This window comes from Pongo abelii, chromosome 4 (assembly GCF_028885655.2).
Source record: "Pongo abelii isolate AG06213 chromosome 4, NHGRI_mPonAbe1-v2.0_pri, whole genome shotgun sequence".
Taxonomy (NCBI): Eukaryota; Metazoa; Chordata; class Mammalia; order Primates; family Hominidae; genus Pongo; species Pongo abelii.
The window spans coordinates 26,162,594-26,185,947 of NC_071989.2; the positions used below are offsets into that span (position 1 = coordinate 26,162,594).

Here is a 23,354-nt window from a genome sequence, read left to right on the forward strand (position 1 = left end):
GAAATACAGAGATTAGAAGATTTTACTATGATTAGATCCAAGCAAAAAGAAATATTTAAGAACATTTTACATTCAGAATAAACATTATACTTAATATATCTTGTGGAAACCTGGATCAGTACAAAAGAGTGATGAGCACCAGAAAGTTTAACACATAGAAAATATAAAGTTTTTAAAATTATCCTGAAAGACAAAAAAATGTTTAATAAAAAGTAGTAACAATACCTTGTGAGGCTTAGAACATATATACAGGATAAATTTGTGATGAAAGTAGCAGAATGACTAGGAGAGGAGCAATAGACGTTTTACTTTTCTTAAGCCCTATTTACACTGGTCTACGTGAGTTGAAGTCAGACCATAAATTAATGATGATTCTATAAATGTTAAAATATACACTAAAATAACACAAAAAAACTGTAGTGCATACACAGCGTGGATACACTGGACAAAGGGATGATTCATAACCATGTGGGACAGCGTGAGATCTTATCACACTACTGAGAATGGCACAAAATTTGAAACATGAATTGTTTATTTCTGAAATTTTCCATTTAATATTTTAGGACCGCAGTTGACCAGGGGTAACTGAGACTGTGGAAAGTAAAATCACAAATAAGGGGTGACTACTGCATATACATACAATGGAATATTATTCAGCCTTTAAAAAGAGGGAGATCCTACCACTTATAACACACGGATGAACCTGGAGGACAATATGTTCAGTAAAATAATCTAGAGACAGCAGGACAAATACTACATGATATGACTTATGTGGAATCTAAAATAAACTCATAGAAGCAGAGGGTAGAATAGTGGTTGTCAGATGATAGGGAGAGGAGAAAATGAGAAGGTATTAAGAAATGAGAAGGCTTTAGTTATGCAAAATGAATAAGTTCTAGAGATTTCCTGTGCAGCTTAGTGCCTACAGTTAACAATACTTTATCATATACTCAATAATTTTCTAAGATAGTAGCTCTTATATTGTGTACTTATAAAAAATAATAAAAGAAGAAAGAAGGAGGAAACTTTTGGAGGTGATGGATGTGCTTATGGCACAATTGTGGTTATTTTTTTCACAGGTGTACGCTTTGCTCCAATCTCAAGTTGTAGATATTAAATATGTATAGCTTTTTGTATGTCAATCATAACTCAATAAAGTGGTTTTTCAATTAAAAAAGATAAAATATGCTCAGTTAATCCAAATAAGGAAAAGAAAGATAAAGAAAAAGGGAAAAAGACAGATTAGACATATAGAAACCACAAGAAGGTTATAAATTTAAAACCATGTCAATAATTATATGAAATAAAAATGACATGTACATCCAATTCAAAGGCACAGATTTTCAGCTTGGATAAGAACACAATAACCAACTCTATACTGCCTATATAAAGTTTACCATAAAATAATTATAAGTCTTTAGAAAATAAAAGATGGCAAAGATATACAATGATAATGCAAATCAGAAGAAAGATGGAGTGGTTGTATTAATGTCAGGTAAACTATTTAAGAGCAAGGTTGCAAGCAATAAAGAGGATCATTTCATAATGACAAAGGAGTCAATTCATCTGAAAACATAATAATCCTAAAAGTTTATGTACATAATGACAGACCTCAAAAGATATGAAGCAAAACTGGGAACTGTAAAGAAATATACACATATTTACAAATATACTCAAATAATTCCATGTATCTTATCTAAGTAATAGATTGAACAATGGAAATCAATTAGATTATAGAAGACTTGAACAACTGCATCAACCAACTTGACAGAATTAATATTTATGAAACATTTCAACTTATAATAAAAAAATTAACATTCTTTTCAATTACAAATAAAATTTTTTTCAAGACAGACTTTTGTCTGGGCCATAAATCAAGTCTCAGTAAGTCTGAATAGTTTTAAGTTGTATAAAATAAATGTAGACTTCTACAATGAGCTTTTCTATTATCTGCTGTTAATGCACAGTGTATACCAAAGAGGCTAAAGTCATAGAAACTTCCAGACTTAAATATCTGCATGTCAAGTTTTCTCCCCATTATAAATCTAGAACATCAGTATCATATCTTGTTATTAATTTAGATTCTTTTTAATTCTAGGTAACTTTATTTTAGGAACATACATACCCTTATGTAATCGAATTTAGTCAGAGATAGCTGACTTACTTTTAACACCGAATATTATAGAGAAGGTGTAAAACTTCAAAGGCAAATATTAGCTTCTCTACCTCAATAAAATATAACTACGTAGATTTTATCTGTTCTCTCCAGACTCAAGAAAACTATAGGTGTGATCAGTGATTCAAAGATTCTAAAACCTATGCATTAATTCTATAAAATTATAATAAGAAAGTCTGAGCTTACAAAAACAATGCAAAGCAGGCCATTCAAAAATTTCGTTAGCCAAAATTATTTTATCTCATTGCAAATATCTGCATGAATACTCATAATTTGTGGCCAAGTACAGTGTGATTACATTAAAAGTTAAATGGAGTCTAATTTTACACAAATTGTAGAGAGAAACTATATTATTGGAAATTGAATCAAAGCTTTTAAGTAATTATTTTGTCTGTGGCTGAGGTCAATGTTATGGTTTTACTTAAACTAAAAACAAATTAATATTCTTGGTTGGAAGGGTTTTGTTCTTGTTTTCTTGTGTTTTTCCCAGAACTTTAAGCATATTCTTCAAAGGCACGTTGGCAAAAGAAAAAGTAAACAAATAGAACTGCATCAAACTAAAATGCCCAGTACAGCAAAGGAAACAATAACCAGTGTGAAGACACAAACTATTAAATGTGAAAAAAAATCTGCAAACCATGCATCTGATAAGGGTTATATCCAAAATACATTTTAAAACTTTGCAACTCAATGGCAAAAAAATAAAATAAATAACCTGATTAAAAACAGGCAAAGGGGCCAGGCGCGGTGGCTCACGCCTGTAATCCCAGCACTTTGGGAGGCCGAGGCAGGTGGATCACAGGTTTGGGAGATCCAGACCATCCTGCCTAACATGGTGAAACCCTGCCTCTACTAAAAATACAAAAAATTAGCCGGGCGTGGTGACGGGCACTGTGGCCCCAACTACTAGGGAGGCTGAGACAGGAGAATGGCGTGAACCCGGGAGGCAGAGCTTGCAGTGAGCCGAGATCATGCCACTGCACTCCAGCCTGGGCAACAGAGCGAGACTCCATCTCAAAAACAAAAAACAAAAACAAAAACAAAAACAAAAAACAGCAAAGGTCCTGAACAGACATATCACTAAATAATAGCCAACAGGTATATTAAGAAGTGCCCAACATCATTAATTATCAGGAAAATGCAAATAAAAATGACAATCACACCTATTAGAATGACTATTATCAAAAAAGAAAGATAGTAAGTTGATAATAAGTTCTTAATGAAATAACAAGGGAATCGTGTTAAGCCATTTATGAGGCATATGCCGCTACGATTCAATCACCTCCCACCAGGCCTACCTCCAACATTGAGAATCACATTTCAACATGAGATTTCAGGGGTACAAAACATATCATAAATGTTGGCAAGAATGTGGAGAAATTGGAACCACTGTACACTCTTGGTAGGATTGAAAAATGGTGCAGAAGCTAAGAAAAAATTAGTGTTGAGTTTCCTTAGAAAATTAAAAATAGAACTATCATATGATTCTACAATCTCTCTTAGGGTATATACCCAAATTAAATAAAACGAATATGTTGAAGAGATACCTATACTCTCACGATTACTGCAACACTATTCACATAGCCAAAATTTGGAATCGAAGCAACTGTCCACCAAGGAATAAATAAGGAAAATGTGGTATATATACTAAATGAAATACTATGATGTCTTAAATATGAAGAAAGTTCTGTCATTTGCAATAATATGGAAGAACATAGAAGACATTACGTTAGGTAAAATAAGACAGACACAGAAAGACAAATACCACCTGATCTCACACACATGTAGAATTTAAATATGTCAACCTTACAGTAATAAGAGTAGAATGGTGGTTACTACCTTTTGGGAGATGGTAAGATGCCTGATAAAGGATACAAAATTTAGGTTAGACACTAGGAATGAGTCCTAAAGAGCTATTATACAGTATGGTGAGTATAGTTAGTAATAATGTATTATATACTTCAGAATTATTAAGAAAGTAGATTTTAAATGTTCTCACCACAAAAGAATGATAAGTCAGTGAGGTAAAAGATGCTAATTAAGTTGATTTAATTATCCCACAATATATATACCAAGCATCATGTTAAAGACCATAAATATACACAATCTTTATTTATCAAGTAAATATTAAAAAATTTTGAAAAATAATCAATCAAATAATATACAAATGAAGTTTTATAGCCTTGATTTTAAAAGTTAATCTTTCTAACTCAAACTTTCAACTCTCTAAATTTGTCACAAGAATTAATAAATAGACTAAACCCTAAAAATTTATTTTATCCTAGTTATTAGGAAAATAATACATGCATACTCTTCAAACCAGTTGTGTTATCAATATAAGTGAGACACAATGTTTTGGAATACATGCAATAAACATTACATAATGTGTGATCAACAATAAACTAATTTTCTTGTAGGGCTGTTTTCATTCTTTTTCTACCTTAAAATTTATATAACTTATTGGAAGATGAAGGGAAAATTCTAGAATATAGAAGCAGGACTGAAACACTTTATTAAGGCTTATTTTAGTCAGCTTTTACTAAGTTATATAGTATAAAAACAGTCTCACCACTTCAATATTGACATCATCAAATATTTATTTCTTGCTCTTTTCACATGAGTGTTTTTGTTCAACTAAGCCTCCTCTAGTTCCCCTGGTCTCCACTGGGCTTAGCTGAACTAGGCTTGATTTGACTCAACATATCTTCTCTTGCCATAGCTTAAGATAAAGGAAAGGCCCACTACCTGAGACCATTGCATTTATGGAGCAGGGCCAGAGCATAAAGGTGAGCTGAAACTCATGATATCTCTTAAGATTCATCTTGGAAGTGAGACATTGTCACTTTGACCCACAACCCATTGGTCAAAACAAATTATATGGGGTAAATATAATCCCAAATGTAAGGGAGTAAATAGTTAAAAGAAATATTCCAAGCCACCAAAAGCATGTTACATACTTGGATAAAAATGAGTTCAACTTTAAGTAGGTTAGAAAAATACTGTTTTCTAATGATTATGAGCGAAACTTGGATGTCTAGTTTACATATTTTCACAATATTTCATATATATGATATATATATATATATATATATATGTACTCTGTACTAGGTCAAAATACTGGTAGAACATGTTTGGAATTTTAGTAAAATATATGAGAAGTTAAAGGTAAATAATGAGACAGCTGAAAAAGTTGAAAGTCATTCTGATGTCAAGAGAAGTCTAGATAAATATGACCAAGAGCATGATTATATAAATAGGTGACTCAATACAAAATGACAGAATGTTCAAAGTGTAGCTAGCCCATGAGTGAAAGAAGAATGGATGGAAGAGAAAGCCCTTAAATTGCTTTATTAGGAAGTTACAGTAGAATTTAATTTCATATTTTTGAGCTCAGGACATACTTTGAGAGGGAAGAATTAGGTAACATAAAATTTTAAGGTAGGCAAAGTTTACACTCTCCAACAAAACAAATGGATTCAAAAAGTATTTATTGAGCAGTCATTATGTCTTAAAATTTCATTAGCTTCTATAAATAGAAAGATTAAGGCAACTTACCTTACACTTTTACAAAGTTATGATTCTTGTACATTCACATTATCTATGAATGCCATTCATTAGTTGAAAAAGACAAGAGAACAACAAATCTACAGAAAATTGTGAAACTTATCTTTTAAATTAGCAATTTATTCTGATTTTCTATAGTTTGTAATGTATAAAATTGATTTTTTCCGAACATTCAAATACATCATGTAGCATATACAAACAAGGATTAGCTATTAAATCTTTGAGTACCTTTAAACTATTTTGTCCCGTGTAGGCAGTAATTGAGGTTATATTAATTCTCATATTTATTTATATGACACTTGAAATGTCACTCATGGTTTTGTAAAAGTCTACCTATACTGCTAGATAAAAAACATATTTAACAGTATGACTTGCATAAATAAAATCTCTAAATTATTAACATTTAGATATGAAAGTAATTTCTGGATTGTTAACAATGTACAGAAACGTCTGGAAAATATTTATCTCCGGCCTCTGAATCAAATCTTATTTCACATCTTGTGAAAATACAAACTGGAATTCTATTTTGTTAAATCAGGTTATATAAAAATCAGTTCCGAGAATTTTCACTCTCTAAGTTGTTGCTGAAGCATCATTATCTAATTAAAGAGTTATTTGCAATTGCGGAAAATATTGATACATTCATATCAATCTCATATGGTGGTTAAGTGGGGGAAGGGTGTTTTTTAATACCCCCAGCACCCCAGGGGATATTTGGCAATCCTTGAACCATTTTTGACAGCCAAAACTTGCAGGTTGCGGTGGTGAGGGGTGGTGTTTAGTGACGTCTAGTGATTAGAGTCCAGAGATGTGAGTAAACTTCCTACAATGTATAGGATAGCCCTCCATAATAAAAAATGATCAGGGAATTAAGGAGTTATTTAATTAATTTTATTTACTTTTAAGAGAGTTTCCTTTGCGTAATGGATCCATATGTCTAAAATATGCATTTTATGGTATTAAAAACACTTGATTATTGAATATGTTATTATTGAATAATACAGACTCTATCCAAAAAAATAGAGAAAATTAAAATACTTTGTCAACTATAGAGAAGCAAGTACATTCTAGACATCATCCTAAGAACTTTGTGGGTATTTTCACCAACTTATGAAATGCTCCTTATTGCTTTCATTAGCACTTCGATAATGAGGAAACTGAGGCACAGCACTGAAATATCAGCCACACTCAGATTTAAACCCAAACAATGGGCCTCCAGGCCAGATAGATGCTTTAATCACAGTTAATAATTTGCAAGACCCCCACCCTTTCTCTCCTTCTTCCTCTTTCTCTCATAACATCTATTAGGTTGAAGCACATGAAAATCATGTCATTTGACCATATGAACCATTTGATGTGCTTCAACAAAATATGCCCTTAACATGGTACAACTTTTTTGTGACGTGTTTTATTATGTTATTTTTCATAAATATTTTCTTTGTTGATAATAATGTTTTTAAGTAACAACTTAAAGGCAATATAATATTGTATATATAGACTCATTATAATAGCATAATTAATTCACCAATCCTCAACTGTATGATATTTCACTTAAGACCATTTTTTGATAATTGCTATGGACTAAACTTGTCATCCTTAAATCCATGAGTTGAAACTTAACTGCCAATGTGATAGTATTAAGAGGTAAAGCCTTTTAGAGATGATTAGGTTATGATGGTGGAGTCTTAATGAATGAGATTAGCGACCTTATCAAAGAAGCCTCAGAGAACTTCCGAGACCATTTTTTGCCCTTCCATCTCTTCTTACATGTGAAGACAGCATTTATCCTCTTTTTGCCTTTTGTTCCTTCTACTATGTGAGGACACAACGTTTGTATGTTCTGCCTTTCCCGCCACGTGAAGATGCTGAGAGTGTATAGCATCTGTAGAACGGGCCCTCATGTGACACTGAATCTACTGGTCATATGATCTTAGACTTCCCAGCCTCTAGAACTGTGAATAACAAATGTATATTATTTATGAGTTACCTGTTTATTTTATTATAGCACACCAATGGGCTAAAAGAATGGAAAACTGCAATTTTGTTAACATAAAATTTGGAGGGTTTCCTAAGTTTAGTTAAAAAATGAAGTTATTGACAATATTTTATTGTTTGATTTCCTTATATAAAGACATTAAAAATAAAGCTATCTAACTGTTGTGTGGGGATGGATATTTCTTGTGAATTTTAGAGATTATATTTTTTCAATCCTCATAATTTTTTAACCAAAAAGTTGTCTTTCAGTTTTCAAACGTTTGTGAATAGAATGTAGAGAGAATGAAGATTCATCTGTCGAATATTGAAGGCAATTATAAACCTAAAATATTTACAACATAAAATATTTAAATACATTTGGCAAGAAAGTTAAACATTTTAAAACATGAAGAAGTTCATATTGAATATAAATTAAATATGGAAAATAAAGTCAGCACAGTTGAAGAAAATTATGTTAAGAACTCAGATTTTTTGTTCAATAGAATTCTATTCACCCACATTATTAGCAGAAAGGCACATTTTTATTAATATCTCTGTTCTTTTTCTAATAACTGTTTCATTGTATATTATCTGCTCTAATTGCTCAATTGCTAACTTTTCTGGTCTGTTGAAACTTTTCAGAAATTATGCTATTATTGCTCAACTCTGAATACATGAAACTCTTCTTTCTTTACTCTACAATTTGATAATGTGCCTGAGTCTCAACAAACCATATTTATCTTTGCCAGCTGAATCTATCTTGATTCAGCTAAATTAGGTTGGATATAGGGGAAGGATACATTTTTTTGTTGCTCCCATCAACTTTATCTCATTGGAAGTACTATACCTTAGAAGTGACAATTAATTTGAATACCAAACTTTCACCCTTCCCCACAACTTCCATAATACAGCCTCATGTCACATTCCCTCTGTTTCCTGAGGGTGGGGTCACAACTCCATGGGACCTCAGATTCAAAGTCCTGATACATTAATTTCAAAGGGACAGTGTTCTCTCCTGAGAGATCTTGGTAACTATTTTCCAAATAACAATTGAGCTACAATTTTGTATTAGGCACTATTCTAGGCTTTTCGTATTGATAAATCAGTAAAACAAACAAACAAAATAACATCAATGATCCCTATCTTAATTATATTTATATTTTAAAAGAGGAAGGTAGGTGATAAATAATAGGTATAAAAATAAGTGACTTGTGGAGTACTTTAGAAGACAATGTATTCTATGAAAAATGTAATAGAACATTCAGCAGAGCAGTTGACACTTGTATTTCCTTTTTTTTTTTTGGAGACGGAGTCTCATTCTGTCGCCCAGGCTGGAGTGCAGTGGCACGATCTTGACTCACTGCAATCTCCGCCTCTGGGGTTCAAGCGATTGTCCTGCCTCAGCCTCCCGAGTAGCTGGGATTACAGGCACGCACCACCACACCCAGCCAATTTTTGTACTTTTAGTAAAGACGGGGTTTCACCATGTTGGCCAGGATGGTCTCCATCTCTTGACCTTGTGATCCCCCTGCTTCGGCCTCCCAAAATGCTGGGATTACAGGCGTGACCCACTGCTCTTGGCTGACACTTATATTTATAAACAAAAGGTAGAAATCTATTTTATTGTAATGCAATTCTTTAGGAATTGAAAGACCTGAAGGGATTAATATCCTTATTTGTGCAAAGATGGTTTCAGGCAGAGAGAGCAGCCAGTGTGAAGACCTTATGGTGACAGCGTGCTTGGTGTGATGAGCAAAACAAAACAATGTGGCTGGGACAAGGTGAGTCGTAAAAGAGTTCAGAATAGTATGATAATGGAGAAGGAATGCTGGAACCTGGTCACACAGAATCCTAAATAACTCGAACTTGAATAAAATCATTTTTATTTCTCTGTTGAAAATAGACTGAAGGACAGAAAACATAGAATTAGGTTAGACATATTAAGAAGGTGTTAAATTTACTCAAGTCACTATTGATGACAGCTTGACCCATATTGGAAACACCGCTGGCACCGAGAAGTGGCTTGAATCTGAATGTATTGTAAGGATACAATCAGTAATATTTATCAATGTATTGTATGTGGATTATGAGAAAAATAGGAGTTGTTAATGGCTTAAAGGCATTTGACCTAATCAACAGAAAGGACGGAATTATTATTGATTGAAATAGGGATGGTTGCTCATGGAGCAAGTTTGGAGGGGAATTAAGAGTTTAATTTTGGATATGTTGGACTTGGGATATCTATTATTCACCCAAATAGAGATTTTAAGTAGATAGTTGAATATGTGAGTATGGTGTTCAAGAAAACAAATCTAGTCTGGAGAGATATAGTTGGAAGACCTGATTTATAACTGATATCAAAGATGAGAAAACATTGAAATGAGTATAGTCAGAGAGGAGGGGAGACTCCAAGACTAAGAGGTGAGGGAGAAGAGGAAAGAGTAAAACCTAATTACATATGTATTTAACCAAAAATTGATATAGAGAAGATAACAAGAATATAAGACAAAGTTAAAAGTGTCTAGGATCAATGGATTACAATGCAATTAATGTGTGAAACTAACACAGTCAATTCACTAGAACAGAGTAATTTCAAATAGGAAAAAGTTTTGGTCAGAAAGTAGGATACATAAAATTAAAACAAAAACATATTCATCACTTTGTAATTTCCAAATTTTAAGGAAAACATTCCTTTTAAAATGAAGTGGAAATAGTCTAAGAGATAAAATCTTCTAAATATGATTGCATTCCTGTTTTTCCTTTAAAATAATGAGAAAGCAGATTGATGGCAAGATGCTCAAAGATAATAAAAAATACATTATATCTTGGCTATGTAATTTATGTACTTGTCAAATGTTATTCCAAGGATGAAGTAGCCTATTTGAAGTTGCAAATAGACATCTGATGAATGACTTTCTACAAGAGCATTATTATGTTTTGAAAAAGTGAGGTCAAAATACTTCATGAAAATGAACAAAATAATAAATTCATTTTCTCTGAATTTTCTATTCTTTAGCATAATAGATTGCTCAAATTCTGCTCTAATAAATTCTAGCAAAATGAACTGAAAATAGAATGAATTAAAAATAGACATAATATTAGAATTTTGAATGTTAATTATAAAGAAGATTCACATTCCAGTTTATGTGTTCATACAGATGTGAAAATGAGATCTTTCATGTATAATATGTATTATACAAATTATCTATTCTGTAATAAACATAATATTTTAGGTTAGATTTTATCAAATATATTATGATATTTATTATAGAATATATTTATCTATCATATTCATTTAGAATGTAACATGTATTTATATTTTTATTATTATTATTTGAAACAGAGTTTCACTCTGTTTCCCATAGCAGAGTTCAGTGGCATGATCATAGTTCACCATAACTTTGAACTCCTGGGCTCGAGTGATCCTCTGGCCTCAACTTCCAAAGTATGTGGGATTACAAGCACATGCCACTTCATCTGATCCTCCTGCCTTGGCCTCCCAAAGTACTGGGGTTAAAGGCATAAACCATTGTGCCTGGCTAAATGCAGTATTTATGATATACAAATAAAATATCAAGGTCTATGTGTATTAGAAAGTCTATTGAAAAGTAACAATACATGTGAAAATTGTTATATATAATTTTTCTGTATTTAGGAAAAATAATACAACAAATAGCCACAATGTATAAACAAAATAAATTGAAAGTGTAATCTTCAAAATAATGTAATATTCTATGGTTTAGTGATCCCAAATCAATGGCCTTCACCAAAGAATATAAAAACAAAAGACCTACTGAACTGTTTTTCATAAAGCTATTAAAATCCTGATAGTAAAACTAGAAAAGAATAGTGAAAAAATATAGAAAAAAATTATTTATTAACATAATTTTAAAATTGTAAATCATACATATATAAGCAAAAATGCTAAAACATATATCTTTGTGCTAGACTGATATCAATCTACATTATTCCTATGCATGCTCTTTAAAATGTGATTTTGAGCTCCTGTATTGAAAATGTGGAGTGTCTTCTCCCATCTCTTGAATCTGGAGTATCCTTCTGACTTACTACGACTAACAGAACATGGTGGAAATAATGCGCTAGTTCTGAATTCAGGACTTAAAAGCATAGACTAGCTTTCTAGAGGATGAGAGACAATATGAAATAGAGCTAAATCAGCCTGGTTGTACCAGCCAAACCTCACACTTGTGAGAGGGCTCATCTAACATGCAACATGATCCATATCTGATATGACCCATAAATGAACATAGATGCATTAATAAACTGAGCCCAGCTTAGATAGAAAAAATTAATCCAAGTAACTGAGAGACTGTATAAATTCCTTGAAGAGTAAGAGTGATTGGCATCCAAATTGCTGGTAGAGGTCAGCTCTTCCTTTATGATAGGAATAAAGAGACTAACATGAGTGCAGATGTTATAGTATTTGAAATAATAAGTTTTGCGACTTTCTTTTTGAATGCTTCTATTTTTCCTTATGAAGTTGCATGCTTTGAGTAAGCACGGAGATATAAAGAACTGAAAGTTGAAAAAAGAACATTTGAAAAATTACCATAGAACGTGAAAAAAAATGATCAAATATAGGACAATTTAAAGGTGACTCTTCTGAGTTTATAGCAGAAAATATCAACATTTTATGTGAACTTTTATATCAATGTAAGTCACTTGAATACAGTCAAAGATAAAGAATGGATACTTAAAATCATACAGACTGAAACTTTTGCTGGCAGAAATTGAGAAAAAGAAAGAGTGAATACACTTTTGCATATACATAAAAGTATTACTGTAATGATAGACAAGAAAAACTAAAACAATCTTGAGAAAAATGAAGAAAAAGAAGTAGGTTTTGAACTGGAAAAAGTGGAAATGTCAATAAATCACAATGTATCTCGAGATCAAAGAGTAGTTATACTATGTTACATTGCAAAAGTTAGAAGAAGCAAACCTTTAATTAGTGATGTTCTTATCAAACAGTTACATGGTCTAGAATGTAATTATGGGTGTGGGTCACTGAAGTCTATGATCATTAAACCTTAGCAATATTCTACTTAAACATAGGAAAAAGGCACAATAATACTCATTCTGATATATTGATTAGACTTTGTATTAGATGTCCTAGCAAAGCATTATAATAAATATGTATAAAATTTAAAAGTTACATACAGAACTCATTATTTGTATTTGTCTCCATATAAACTATGAGCATTTTATTATTTTTTTTGAAATAATTATAGACTTCAGCCAAAGGGTTGAATATATGACTAATATACCAAAAAAAAAGAAGTTCATTTCACTGAGACAGGACTGTATTTTGTTCTGTTTGCTGCCCAGAAAATAGAGGTCTGTGTTTCCATTTCCACATCTTTCATGTGAACTAGTTGCTTTCTATCTGAAAGCCCAACTAGATCCCTTATTTAGTATTGAAAGATCATTTATTTTATTTGGCATATTCAAAAAGTTTTAGAGTAAAGAATATTAATAGAAGTAACTTATTTCAGGTATCTTTATTTTAGGAGAGTAACTAAAATATATGGTGTGAAGAAAGTAATTAAAATAATTACATGTTACTATTTATTAAGGTACTTCTCAATCCCTTTAATTTCATTTCCATTAATTAATATGTCTTGTGATTTATGGTCTACCCATAAATGGCCTGATATTAATCAGGATTAGCTGTTATACTAATGACTTATTCAAATGTATAATATAGACAGTTCTGTAAGTAGATAATGATGATTACCAGCTACATAAACATTTGTAAAATGAGTGAATTTCAAGGTAAAACTTTTGAAATGATGAGAAGAATTTTTATAGAATGTTCTGTTAAATTATAATAAACTTATATTGAAAGATTACACTTTTCATTTCTCTCTGTATTATTAAAATCCAATTTACAATAAAAGAACCATCTGTTTCAAAAATAAAAATAATATAAGTAACAAACTACTTGGTGTGTTCAATTTCTATCCAGCTGTAACACATTACGAAAGCATTTTTATAAAGAGAATGATGATTACATTATGAGTTAGTCTACCTAAACCTTTAGGGCAGATTTATCTACATTTTATTGTTATTTCAAAAGATGTTCAAACTAGGTATATTATTTGGAGAAGAACCCCTACAATAGCTAAAAATTCTAATTTTATATAATAATATTAAATAAGACACATTTACTGAAAATAAGAGGACATAAAATTTCTTGTCAAGTTTGGCTTGAAAAACTTGCCCAAAATTTAAGAAAATAAATTTCAGAGGTGAAAATGAAAGCAAGCTTGATGTATTCCAGCAAGAATCAGCATAACTATATTCCTAGGCCTTTCATTAATTCCAGGGGCGGTTGAAGTTTTATTCACTACTATCTGTTGTTGTTCACCAAGAATTCATAGCATGTACTCTATTCTCTACAGTTAAAAAAAAAAAGACATTTTGTCACTGTAGAGTCTCTTATTGAGAAAAATTTTATTAGTATTTTAACTTTTCTTTACAATTTTTATGACATCACAATAGCTTACTAATTTAATATTATTGTTGCCGATTCAGGTCACCCTGTACAGATGGACTTAATTCATAATATGACAAGGAAAGGGGAGTGAAAGGAAGAGGGATAGCAAGAGGGAAAGGGATGAGATTCAGATTTCCTGAGACTAAATTTTGTCTTCTAAATATGTGATATTGGGCAAAGTTTATGATCAATCTGTGTCATAGTAACCTTGCCTATAATAGACAATAATAATATTGTCTGAAGATGTATTGAACTAATAATGTACGTCAGTGCTTAGGAGATTGCCAGAAATATTTAACTACTTGATCAACATCAACTTTTAGTTAGTAGATGTAGTTGTGGTAGTAGATGTAGTATTAAGGGTAGTATTCTCCCCAGTAGAGGCACCTGCTTGGGAAGACACACGCCAGGAAAGGCAAAGGTGACCAAACCAAACAATGTTACCTCCTTTGTAGTTGTGCCTGGTGCTGGACCTGTGACTCTTCTCCCCATGGAGCATCTCTACAACAACAAAACAAACAAACAAACAAACAAAAAGAGAGCAGTATTCTCCAACTTCTGTACCTACAAATAGGTTAACAAATAGGCTAGTTGGTTGTATCTATTCAGAGGACTCTAGTTTCTGCAAACAATATACACAATATACAAAATCTGGGAAGGTGTATTATTTTCCACTTTTGTTGCAGGTTTAAGCTAAGCTCTCCTAAGTAACTTCATTAAAGTAAAATTACTGGCAAATTGTTACCACCAGTAAAGAAAAAAATGTAATTCCTTATTTGCTTCTGAATTCTATTCTCTACCACTAAGAAAGTAGAGGATAAGAGGGTGAGAGGTATCAATTTCCTGTAATGGTAAACTTCTTTTATGGCAAGCCTCCCATTATTTTTCTTTTATATTTCTTAAATAACTTCATAGTACCCACATTTTCTTTTTTAGAATAGCGTGAACCTTGGCTTGAACATACCCCTGCTCCTAGAACCCTAACCAAAAATATATATAATATTATCAGCAATCTAGGTATTATCCTTATTTCCCCTTTCAGTCACTATATCCTGCACCCAAGATTGACCTCTCTCATGATTTCTAATATCTTAGACACATTTTGCCTATTTTGCAGGTTTATGTCAATGGAGCTGCATATATGTACTTTTGCATAAGATTTCTTTTGGTTACATTTAGTTATACGTCATTTCTTTTTATTATCAGATTGATATGATTTGGCTGTGTCCGCACTGAAATCTTAACTTAAATTGCAATAATTCCCACGTGTCAAGTAGGGGGCTAGGCAGAGATAATTGAATCACGGGGGTGGTTTCCTCCATACTGTTCTTGAGGTAGTGAATAAGTCTCATGAGATCTGGTAGTTTTACAAATGGGAGTTCCCTGGCACAAGCTCTCTTGCTCTCCGCCATGTAAGGTGTGCCTTTGCTTCTCTTTTGCCTTCCACCATGATTGTGGGGCCTCCCCAGAATGTGGAACTGTGAGTCAATTAAACCTGTTTCCTTCATAATTACCCAGTCTTGGGTATGTCTTTATTACAGCATGAGACCAAACTAATACACAGATAGTATGCCATTTTGTGACAATAGCAAAATATTCTATTGATGGACATTTGGATGATTTCTAGATATTGTTTCTCTAAACAGTCTAATATATGTATTTGGTGAATGTATGTATGCATCATAATTAGATATTACATTTGGAGTAATAATAGTGGGCAACATGTATAGCTAACTAGATACTGCCAGAAATTTATTAAGGGTGATTGTATCAATATATACAAGTTACGGTTACTCTATATCCATGCTAATACTTGTTATCATTAGGCTTTTACATTTTTACCAGCAAAATGATTATACCTATATCTAATTGTAGAATGAAATTGAATCTTCTCATTTGTAATGCGTTAAACACCTCTCATATGTTTGTTGTTTAACAAACTCTAAAGTATTATTCAGAGAAAATAAAGATATTGTTCTTTTCTGATGGTTATTATTGTGAATATGACTGTAATTTTCAAAAAAAGTTAGCGTAGTTTTGCAAAGTGTTAAAGTGAAAATATTGGGCTGTCGTGGTGGCTCATGCCTGTAATCCCAGCACTTTGGGAGGCACTGGCAGAAGGATCACTTGAGATCAGGAGTTTGAGACCAACATGGGCAACATTGCGAAATCCCATCTCCACTAAAACTACAAAAATCAGCTGGGCATGGTGGTGCACAACAGTAATCCTGGCTACTCAGGAGGCTGAGGCACGAGAATTGCTTGCACTGGGGATGTGGAGGTTGCAGTGAGCCAAGATCGCACAACCGCACTCCAGCCTGGGAGACAGAGCAAGACTATGTCTTAAATAAATAAATTAATTAAATAAAATAAAAATATTGTTACCTATAATATGAAATAATAGATTAATTCTATTTGACAAATATTATAATCATTGTGTTACTGTAAATAGCATTCTAATGATAGGAAATTTCAGACATTTGTTAACACTACACAAAAATATTCAGTCTCTTCTGCCATTGTTTATGTTTTTTCCTACCTACTTTTCACATCATCCCAAATCTATTGTACCTATTAAAATCCTACAACTCCATTAATGCTAGTCCCAAAAGCAACAATAAAATGGAGTGTATTGCTATTTTTTCAACAGTTTTACTATTTCATTTTGTGTGTATGCAAAGAACATACTAAAAATATCATTTTCCTCTACCACACTTAAAATTTTGAGATTTGGAACTAGTCATATTAATTTGCTTTATTTACTCTTGCATTGTCTGGTGTTGAATACTCCCTAATTAACTCTATTTACTTAAAGTATGTTTGGTAATTCAATTAAATAATAATATGCTTTAGCAGTGTACATTATGTATTATTAGATTATTAAACAAGTGATGAGATATGTTCTCTTCCAAGAGGAACTAACAATTTTCTGCAGAGACGCACTTATACATAAGTAATTACAATAAGATGTAGGGACTATTACGGTAGGAAAAATTATCAGAAGCTAGGGAGATTAAGTGGCAGAAGACTAAATATTATTCCATGGACGTGGCCTATTATTTCCGATGAGCTAAAGAACTTATGCTCCTACACCTGTGTCTATGGTAAGTCACTTGTCTTGATTCCACAGACTTCATGAAATCTCTGAACTTTGTCCTAAATAGAGTACAACTGAGGCAAGATCATAATGCTTACATATTTTACGGATCCCAAAACTAACAAAGGTAGCCTTTCTAAAGGCTTTCAAAAGTTACTCATTCCTAAGTTATCTAGCTAAACTAGAATAGGTTAAAAATCATTACTAAAAATAGATGAATATGTAGTGTAACAGGTCCCCTGTGAGATTACTAACTTATGTATGTCCACTGCCTGAAGTCTGAAGGCCAAGCAGTGGGAAAAAGCCATGGTACCCAGCCAAAGAGCAAGTGTCCCCAAGAACCTAAACATCCAGAGCCTATCTGGGAGCATTCCAAGGGAAACAGTCCCATCACACACATACACACACACACACACACACACACACACACTACAGAAAGAGCCAGAAAATTAGCCTGAAAGCAGCTTAGGCATGGCAGGCAGCATGGATCTCCAAAGCTGTCCTGCTGCTGTCCAGGAGAGCCTCATATGTAAGTCCTAAGTTTTAGTCCAAATGTCCAAGTCATTCTTTGTTCTCTCAGTTCCCTCTCAATACGGGGAAAGGTTTTGTTTGTTTGTTTGCTTGTTTTTAAATAGAATGCTGGGTTTTTCTCATTATTGTTGGTGTCACAAATAAGATCTGAGAGACTAAAAGAGAAAGGAGCATCTGTGGGAGGAATCTTGGATGGTTGGCAGCATGCATGTGGGGTGGAGTTGCCTGGCTGCTTAACCTTTGTGGAGTGCTAGGTGAGTATGGGAATACTTGGAAAATGTGGTCAGAGACTGGGCGCCTATTACAAGAAGCTAAGATATTAAGGTACAAAAGACTAGTAAATGTGCTATTGTTACAATAAGGCTGGCTATGGAAAAATCATTAGAGCAGAAAAGAGAAAAAATAGAAACTCCTGCAAAAGCTGAAAGGCATGCTAGGTTTTCTAAGATTCCAGCTAGTTACATATTATGGCCCTGGCTTGTGCAAGTTTATTTTTTAAAAATTTCTTAGTCTGTTCTGGTAGACAAAAGTATCTTGTGCACGTTTTAAAACTGACAGGTAAATTACAACAACAAAGTAAATTCAGAGCTCAAATGGTTAATCTGCAACTGTAGCATTAAGTAGAGTGTTCTAAAGCCATCTATTTCTCTTTCATTTTCTGCCCACTTTGAATCTACTGTTATTAAGCTACCAGGGTTGAGATAAAACTCACTCATTCAAGGCAACTTGGAGATTTTCTTTTCCTTACTTCAACCAGTTCTGCTAAAATGTAACAACGAAACTCATTTGGAACTGAAGGAAAGAAAAGATAAAAGAGGTGTTTTGTCTGTTCGTTTGTTTAAATACCAAAGTGCCATGGAATCTACTTTATCCAAAATTTTGATCCACGTCTTTCCTTGGATTACCTATCAGGCCAAATAAAGTTTAGCCATATATACATGTCCCAATTTTGTAAAAAATAATTTGAAACAGCAGTCTTTAGTAAAATAATGAGTCTGTGATATTGTTTCATGACTGGAGTTCTGAGGTAAAAGCTCGTGGATCTTTGAGTGTGTGTGTGTGTGTGTGTTTAGATGTGTTTAAGCATATGTACATGTATTATGTTATTTGTTGTTTCTAGAATGCTACCAACTTGGCTTGTAAATACATGAATACTCAAGTAAGTCCAAATGATTTTCAAGTTCATGTGAATTCACTAATCTTTGGTAAATAAACTGGCTTTAAAATTATTAGTAAAATAAAAATAAAACTATTTTCAAAAGCGTTAACATATATTTTGGTGTTTACTGATTATATAATTTTTATGTTTTCCTCTACTAAATATTTTATGATGTTAAGCTTTGACATAAAGTTTATAGGACTATAAACCCAGCCAAAAACAGAGTAATATTTGTTGTATGATGTTTTCATAATTAAAACTAATTTCATGTTGATTTAACAAAACAGCTAAATTTTCTGAGTTATCAGCCAAAATGGTCATGTGTTTAAGGTTCTTGCTTAAATGAATACCTAATATTTACAGATTATGAAAATGATTAACAAAAAATAACCTGAAATAATGACTAGCTTTGTCTAATGTTTTGGTTGTCATGAGTAATCTAGGTAAACTGCTAAAAAATAAATAAAATGATTAAATTTAAATGAGACAAATTCTTGTGGGTAGACTTTTTGTGTGTCTTAAAATCTTAAAATTATTACAGGTACCCATTGAATTTCTGGGTCATTTCTAATTTAAGGAGGGTTTTGATGTGGTGCCTTAATCACATTTCTGACCCTGTTATTAAAAAATAAAATCTGTGTGTGTGTGTGTGTGAAACATTGGCAGACCTCAGCGAGCTGGATAAAAGCAAGGACTGAGGCCATAATGTAATCAAAGAACAAAAAAAGGGATGGGCCAATGGGTGCTTGTACACTTGCTGTGGCCCAGGCAGGTAATGAATGTGAACAACACTGCTTGCCAGGGGCACATTCTAAAATCACCCACACAATCTAGGGGCCACACTGCTATAACACCCTTTTGTATTAAAAGTCTCTAGAGATGCCATAGGCATCAGTTGTTGTTTGTGGCAAAAATAACCAATAGGAATGGTACCTATATGGTTTTGGCCTCAATTATGGAAGGGGTGGACTCTTATTGTACAGTCTTAGAGCAACAGCTGTTGGCCATGTATAAGCCCTTGTAATGAGCAGAGGCCATCATATGAGGCAGATCATCGCAGCAAAGATTGCTTGTACTATAAAAGGATGAATAAAAGACCTCCTAGCCAAGCCCACTTCTGGTGTGGCACAAAACACACCTTGCATAAATGGCACACCTATCTACTAAAAAGAGATGTCTTGTCCACCAGTCCTTTAAATCAGGCACTACAGGAAGTGCTCTGACCCATCTACTCTGAACAAGTGGAAGGGACAGACATGGAAGTGGAGCCACCTATCAGGCAAACCATCATATATGATGGGAACCCACCAATACCCACTAGTGCCTGGTACACTGATGGGTCTAGCAAAGGCACTCAACACTAATGGTGAGTGGTCATGGTGCAAGCTATGGGCAGTTTAGATACTCCTCACCCATGAGCCCTGGTCACTGGTCACTTGCACAATTGGGCTACATACAAAAAGCCTTACCATGTGGATCAATCAATGGCCCACAGACATTTGGCAGGTTTTCATCAGGCCCTTTCGTGGAACGTCCATGTGGCAGGACATCCACATCAAGTTACACAAGAAGGATGCCTACCTTACAGTGTACCATGTGGATGCACACAGCCCCAAGTTATCTTGAGTAAATCAGGAGGTAGATGCCCTTACTCATGTGCTGGCAATTTGCCCGAGCCCACTGGAGGAGCCTACCATATGGTTACATCATAAGAGCGACCACTAAGGGGCAGCCATTGGATGGGCCATAGCAAAGGCAGCAGGCATCCTTATCAAATATGCAGATATTCTGGCAGCTTTTCTGAACTGGGAAGACCTGTTCATGGCTATGACCTAGAAAATTTCCCTCCTCACCAGGTTACATACGTTGAACTGTACAATCTGTGCAGGACTGGCGAGTAGATTATGTCGGCCCGCTGCCCCAGAGAGGAGGGACAAGCTATGCCTTAACCTGTGTAGCCACAACAACGGGGCTACTTACAGACCTTCCCGGTAAAACATGCGATTCACTCACTGTCATGCACTCTATGCCAAGAAGGATAGGTAATGATCAGGGTCCCCATTACATGGGCCATGCTGTCTAACACTGGGCAAAGGAATAAAACATAGACTGGAGGTTCCACTTACCATGTAGCTCAAGAGGGACAGGCCTCATAGAAAAAAAGAATGCTCTGTTAAAAACCTAATTATGTGGATTGTCTCAGGACAGTTCTTTAAGGTCCTGGTTTAAGAAACTCGCTGAAGCTATACACATTTTAAATGAGTCATTCACTACCATACATGGTGTTACTCCCTGTGAATGATTGAAAAGGCCTGTAAAACAGGCCCTACAGAGTCTCAGGGTTACCTCTTGAGACTCAGGGCCATGCTCCTGAATCAGGTGGCCACACCATGCTCCTGAGAATACCAGTGGATCTGCCATGTGCCAATGGCTAAATGAACCTGAGTTGAGCTAGAAAGTGCTCTTGTACTGGATCAGTTTCATGGCACCAGAAGGTACCATGAAGGCTGCTGGAGGGGAGTTGATCCCAGCTGTGCTCCTTGATGGAGGTCTGAGAACCTTACGGTATCAACACATGGCAGCACTGACACCTACTGAAGTGATCACAGTGCGGATAGCACAGGCCAGGCCAGAAACTTATCAATTGGCTATTATGCTTGCTCCAAGGGAGAGAAGCCCCCCATGGTACTGTAAGCCGGGTTTGAGGCTTGGTGGCCTTCCTAACAGGGCCAATGGAAGAAAATAAAGAAGTAATAATGTTACAGTGAATACCCATGAGGGCTCCCGCTAAACACCTGTATTTACACCCATAGGCTGTTCTTCCTGTCACCAGTCTAGAATGTCTTCCTATACTAGGCTGCAATTATAGCAGCAGTCAGCACCCAGTCTGACTGTTTGGTATGTGGATACTTCCTCTTGTCAAGTTTTAGTGTTATGCCTTGGAATATTCTACCTTCCTCCTGACGGAATTGCAGTAACTGGTTCAACAGTACCAATAAGGCAACCCTGGTTCACTGGGGATTGCATCCACCTGGTGGGCTAATCAGTAGCAGAACAGAGACCCAAAATGTGTTTGCTCTTGACTGACAACGAACGAATGACACCACACCATTCACATGTCCATAGAAGATGGCATCTTCTGGGCAGTTGCTGAAAATGCAGTGCTCTACCAAAGAGCCTCTGTACATTTTGAGAGACGTAACCGCACCTCCATTGCCACCGATTCCTAACCGATGTGGTTGCTACCCCCATTAGCCTGTAATTGTACTTATCCGGTTTTGGCAACAGACTGGACTGGTTGACAAAATAGCTCTAAGAAGGCAAGTGTGTTTTCTTCACCTTTGGGGGCAGGATGGTTATAAGTGGGCTATGTACCCCATAACTTGACCTGGGTGATACACAATGGGGTAGTCATTTGTACCAGGAGTTATATACAAAACTACCCACCAGCCCATCCAACATACAAACCATGAGAGCCAGGTTTCTCTGATCCTTGGCACAGTGGAAATGGCCAATGAGTATTCTCACATTATCTGCAGGTACCATTGATGCTTTGACTCAAGTCACTGTCCTGGAACTATTAACTGCCAAGGAATTTGATCATACTAAGAATAGCATTAGCTTGCTAGGTCAGGAGACTGCTCAAATGAGAAAGGTAGTGTTACAAAGCTATGTGACTTTGAACTTTCTCACCGAAGCCCAGGGTAGCTCATGATGCTACCTGTTTTGCCTATGAAGAGAATAATGTGACAGATGCTTTAAATCATTTGTCAACTCAAATGTACTGTATAACTCAATTAGGTTTCTTTGACTCATTTCCAAATTGGTTACACAACTTACCTATCCCTTGGAGTTATGTTTTGCTAATAGACATTATAATTGTAGTTAGCTTCTGTTTTTCATGTCGTTATGTGTACTGCGGATGTGGCTCGCACACACAAACCATGGCTATATGTTATAGATCTCCATAGTCTTTCCCTTATACCCTGCTCAGAGACCCTTATGCAAGAGTTTATGAGAAGAATATAAGAGCTGGGGGACAGGGTGAATATTAGCGTGACCGATCCCCCACCAGGTTACTAAGGGGTGTATGTCTGCTATCTAAACTCTGAAGGCCGGGCAGTAAGCCAAGGCCACAGTGCCCAGCCAAGGAGCAGGTATCTATGAGAACCCAAACATCCCAGAGACTACCTAGGAACATATTAAGAAAAACAGTCGTATTACACACATACAGTAGGCAAAGAGCCAGAAAATTAGCTTAAAATCAGCTTAGAAATGGGAGGTGGCACATTAATCTCTAAAGCTTCCCTGTTGCCTCATATGTTAAGTCCTA

The 23,354-nt window shown here is 34.5% G+C and overlaps 1 long non-coding RNA gene across 3 annotated transcripts in view; it reads right to left on the bottom strand.

Annotated features, from left to right (window-relative positions):
* LOC129059353 (uncharacterized) overlaps positions 1 to 23,354 on the bottom strand; it is a 67,197-nt gene that overhangs the window by 20,543 nt on the left and 23,300 nt on the right. The gene's annotated exons all lie outside the window — the stretch shown is intronic.